Below are 5,519 nucleotides of genomic sequence, written 5' to 3'. Positions count from 1 at the left end.
AGAGTGTGTTCCCGTTTCTTGGGGACAGTTCTCGGAATTGTGTGAAGTGGAGCAGTTCATGTCACAGCTTTTGTCTGGTCGTCGTGTAGTCATCCTCTCTTTACAGAGTCATCTTCTTCTGCCTGGTGAGGGGGCTTCAGTATCTGCAAAACAGCTCGCAGGATACGGCTCAGAGTATTTATCTATGACTCTTAAGGAGTAACTAAAGGTCTTTGGCTCTGCTGAATGACTAAACTATTTTGTTTTGTTTTATGTAAAGAATTAGAATGTGAGGTATAATTGAGTTTTAGGGTGAAGGTAGTGCTTATACCTTTAGGATTGCATCCATAATTTAATCAATTCTCACTGCCTCAATTGTCAAAACCCTGCTTGCTAGCCCAGGCTTCCCTGATAGCTCAGTTGGTAAAGAGTCCACCTGCAATGTGGGAGACCCTAGTTCGATTCCTGGGTCAGGAAGATCCGCTGGAGAAGGGATAGGCTACACACTCCAGTATTCTTGGGCTTCCCTTGCGGCTCAATTGGTAAAGAACCCGCCTGCAATGCTGGAAACCTGGGTTGGGAAGATTCCCTGGAGAAGGGAAAGGCTACCCACTCCAGTATTCTGGCCTGGAGAATGCCATGGACAGTCCATGGAGTCACAAAGAGTCAGGCATGACTGAGAGATTTTCACTGCTTCCTAGCCCCCAGCATCTCTCTCTGGTTGCAAAGGACTCCTAACCAGCAGTGTCCTTGCTTCTCTCTTCCTCCTCTATAGCTTATTTTCAACATGACTAGTAGAATTATATTTTTAAAACATAAATCAACCAGATCATATCAGTCATGTGCTTAAAATCCTCTAAGTCCTCCCTTATTCAGAGTAAAACTGAGTTCTTCTGTTGGTCTATAAGACGCTGTGTAGTCTGGTTCTTTGATCCTCAATCCCCCTGGCCCTGTGTAGTCTGGCTCCTTGATCTCCGATCCCCCTGCCCCTGCCTCTCTGACTTCATCCCCTCTTTGTTCCCTCTTCCTCCTCACTGTTCCTTAAGAGTGCTGGGCACTCTCTCACCATGAGGTCCACCCCTAGCTGTTTCCTCTGCAGGAAAATCCTTCCCTTGTCTTTGTCCAGGCTCACTCCTCACCTCTCACGAGCCTTTGTTCAGCGGGCACCTTCTCAAGGAGGTTGATCCAGATTGGCCCATGGAAAGCGCCATCCTGGACACATACCTAGCCTGTTACACACCCTATCCTCTCACTCTGTTCTCCTTTCTTTTCCTGTTGTAGCACTTTTTTTCTTCTTAACATACTTATAATTTATTTTAATGTATTTTAAATTTATTGTGTCTCCTTCCACCAAACTATAGTATGATTACTGAGGATAAGAAGTTTTGCCTGTTTGTTCACTGTGTTCCCTGGATCTGGGATAGTGCCCGGCATACAGCAGGTGCTCTATAAACACTCACTAAATATTAAAAGTTGAGGCTGACTCTCTTGAAGCACTCATGTCTTTAATCTGGATGACACTAAGACATGTGAGAAGCCCAGGCTGATGATTAGTTTGGTTCCCCTTTAAATAGATATTAAAAAATAACTTATTCATTCTGTTTGTTTAGAAGGGAGGCACAGTACAGTAGGGCTATTTGTGGGAAGCACTAAAACAGGAGTGGGGCTCAAACTTCCTTTTCTTATTCCAGGCAGTTCAGCTCTGGCCCCAAATATATCTGCTGCTGCTGCTAAGTCGCTTCAGTCGTGTCTGACTCTGCAACCCCATAGACAGCAGCCCACCAGGCTCCTCCGCCCATGGGATTCTCCAGGCAAGAATACTGGAGTGGGTTGCTGTGTCCTTCTCCAGCGCATGAAAGTGAAAAGTGAAAGTGAATTCACTCAGTCGTGTCCGACTCTTAGCGACCCCATGGACTGCAGCCCACCAGGCTCCTCCGCCCATGGGATTCTCCAGGCGAGAGTACTGGAGTGGGGTGCCACTGTAGAACAATTAAAAAACAGAGCCCTATAGTCACCCCCACCCTCCTTACACAGGTCAGTCACTCAATCACCTTTCGGGGGTCTCTCTGTACCCACTCCAAGTGGTATGCATATCCAGTACCCTTCCCAAGAGATCATCTGGCAGGTAGAGATTTTTCCATTTTGGAATAGTCTCCATGGAATTTAAATTGATGGCCCAGGGAGCTGGCTGTTTTTCTGAACTTAGCCCCAGGGGATCTCATTTTGCAGTGCATTTTGTTCAGTCTGATCATTTGAAAAGCCCTAATTTGCCTTTTTTGACATCCTGCTCTGAGACCTCCTGCTTTGGTTCTCTACAGGTCTCAGCAGAAAAGTAGTAATAGTTGCAAAAGGTGTCACTGTGTTTGAGAAAGATGGACACTCTATATACCCTAGGTTTTCCTCAGTGACAGAATGCTCTTATCAGTTTAACTCATCTTTTTGGAGATATAGAGTCTCCAAAGCTGGCAACTCCTTTTTCACTATTTTACATCAAATTTACTTCATTAATAACTTGTTGCTCCTAGCAAGGTCTGAGTAGAACCTAATGTTAACTAGAAGTTCTTTATTGTTTTTCCTTGTAAAAATGGGGAATTGTGAATAAAATTCAGGTCTGAACAGTGAAGCTCGTTTCATTTTATTCATTTGAAAAAAAAGGGTGAAATCTCATTTTCTACAGCTCAGAATTATTTTGAAGCTTACATGAGATGAATTAGTATATGGATCTAATTATAATCTTTTCCATTTTACTGAGGAGATTCTCTACTGAGCTAGAAAGTAATTAGTATAGGAATAGAATTAGAATTACTTGTTTAGTTACTAAGTCCTGTCTGACTCTTGTGACCCCATGGACTGTAGTCCACCAGGCTCCTCTGTCCACGGGATTTCCAGGCAAGAATACTGGGATGGGTTGCCATTTCTTTCTCCAGGGGATCTTCTCTACCCAGGGATCGTACCTGTGGGTCTCGTGTCTCCTGCGTTGGCAGGTGGATTTTTTATTTTTGAGCCATCAGAAATGGCTCAAAGGTAAAGAATCTGCCCATCAAAGCAGGAGAGTTGTGTTTGATCCCTGAATGGGAAGTCCATGGGTTTGCAAAGAGTCTTACCTGATTTAGCAACTAAAAAACAACAACATAGAATTACTTGTTCTAAACTGAGAAGTTGAGGAGAGAAATGGGGTGTGATTTAAACTTCTTTTGTTTCTAGGGAGATGCCTGTGTTGTTTTCCACTGAGTGTGAAATGGGGGTGCATAGGCTAGGAAATCTGTGTAAGATCAGGGTGGGAGAGGGTCTCTCGGACACCCTGGGGTTCCCATGGAAACCCTGTCCCACTGCTTCCGGCCACCTGCCCAACCCTCAGTCTCACCTCAGGCTGAGAAAGAGGGAAGCTGGTGAGGGGGGGCCAAGAAGGAAGCCCATAGGTTCCTCTGGAGTTTGAGTATCATTGTCAGCAGGAGAAAAAAAAAAAATATATATATATATATATACACACACACATATATTTGGCTTCAAAAAGCTTTATTGTTCCTATTTGGTCCAAGGCTTGAGAGTGGGCTCTCTAGGGTGTTAAAAAGCTGCCTAGTGGATGTAAAGAGGGGCTTCAGGCAGATGCCCTGATGTTAGAGGGCTCCTCAAAGGCCGCTGGGCTCCAGAGGCTCCTAGTCTTGCTTGAGGGTAAGACTTTCCAAGAGATACTCGCCCAACCCAGCCTGGGGGCCAGCCAACCTGCGGAGGTGTGTCAGGTGGTCACCCATCTTCTTGATGAGTTTCGCTTCCTCATCTAGGAAGTGGTTCTCCAGGAAGTCACAGATGTGGGGATCTGTGCGGGCAGAACCCAGGCTCTGCAGACCCCAAAGGGCCTGGTTCAGATTCTTCTCCATGAGAAGGGTGGCTTCCATAGCATCCTTGGTTTTACCTCCCTCATCTAGAGATGCTTCTGCATGTCTAGGAAGGGCATGTGGCCCCTGCATTGATTTTGCATTTTCAAGTGGTGCCCTGGGCCGTTGTGCTTCTCCTTGGCCAATTCGTGCAAAAAGTGGCCCACACCCTCCAGAGCCACATCATTGAGGTCGAAATAGAAGCCCTGAGAGAGGTAAGTGTAGGAGGCCTGCAGGTGCATGTTGACCAGGCAGTGGAGGGAAGTCTCCACCTAGGTGGAATAATTCTGATCAATCTGGAGTTTATGGTTGATAGGTAATAAGGAGTTAAGCTCAAAAAATGGTGGCTGTTTCCGGTGATTGTGGACAGCTGAGTGGCTGATTCTGAATGTTGTGACTAGAAAAAATGTTGGAGGGTGGTCAGAGGCTGGAGCAAGGGGCATCCCTGGGTCTGTTCCCTCCAAGCACTGTTGAAGCAAGAGACAGATACGTGGGACTGCTGAGCACACTTCCAGAAAAGAGATCCTTAACTGCCGGGGTCCAGCCCCGGTGGATCCAGGGAATTTGAAGGGGAGACGGAGTCGGTGTCCTAGGAAATAACTTATTTAATTACAGCTATAAAGAGAGATTAGGAAAGAATATTGTAGTAGGAAAAATCAGTGGAGAAAAGAGGCTGAATAACTTGGTTTACATGGAATACCACTAAAATCTCAAGACAAGAGGTTTGCACCACCTACATAGGCCGCAGGCGTCCTCCCATTCTCTCAAAGGAAAGGAGACACTAAGGCCTCCCCAGTCGGATCTTAGAAGCCCAGGCATAATTAGCAGGCTTGGCGGGCATCCACACTCCAGATGGGAATTCAGCCAGAAAATGAGAGAAAGAACGACATGAGGAGACCAGTCTTTCCAGGAACTGATCCGTTTTCTTTATTTTCCAGGTTTGCTTATATACTTTTTGTTATACAGAGAGATCGAATACAAAGTCATGCAGGGTCAGCAGACCTGACCTTTATCAAAATCAGGTGCTTCATATAAATGTATACAAAAGGTCTTAGGTGGCTTTACATCATCTTCTGGCCATGAGGCCTGCTGACATTTTATGGCCCTTTCTTTCTGATAATGGTCAGTCAACCAGAAAACCTATTTTTTCCAGGGGTGAATTTTCTTAAGCCAGGCGCCACCCTCCGAAGGCACCAGACAAAGTTGCATTCCTATAGGGTAAAGGTGCAGTGGGTTACAATCGAGAAAGGAATTTACTTAGCCTAAGGCTTAACATGATTAATCTTAAAGGTTAATACTTATTTCTCCTATATGCTAGTTGTATTCATTAATATGTATAAGGGCAGCGGATATGGAGACTTAGCAGCAAATATTGGCCCAACAAATGAAAAACCCTTCACCAATATAATTCCTAATCAACCCACTATACTATACTAATAATTTTTCTAACTTCTCAAAAGAATCTGTATTTAGGAAGTTTAAAGCATCTCATGCCTCTCACAGTTGGGAGGCTGTGAACAATCACATGTGGCTGGATGAGCCTGTCAGGCAGGCTAGAGAACTTTCAGAGGAGTTTGTGAACTGAAACACTCTTGTCACGCCCAGGAATTTTATTAGCTGGAGCCCTAAGCTAACTCCTTCTCCGAGAGAGGTGGTAGGGGACAG

The 5,519-nt window shown here is 45.2% G+C and overlaps 1 pseudogene; it reads right to left on the bottom strand.

The window, feature by feature from the left end:
* Window positions 1-3,635: 3,635 nt before the first annotated feature.
* Window positions 3,636-4,297, bottom strand: LOC101104492 (ferritin light chain-like; annotated as a pseudogene).
* Window positions 4,298-5,519: the final 1,222 nt, after the last annotated feature.

This window comes from Ovis aries, chromosome 6 (assembly GCF_016772045.2).
Source record: "Ovis aries strain OAR_USU_Benz2616 breed Rambouillet chromosome 6, ARS-UI_Ramb_v3.0, whole genome shotgun sequence".
Lineage (NCBI taxonomy): Eukaryota > Metazoa > Chordata > Mammalia > Artiodactyla > Bovidae > Ovis > Ovis aries.
The sequence above is the reverse complement of the archived record's forward strand: the minus strand, read 5'-3'. Positions and strand labels throughout refer to the sequence as shown.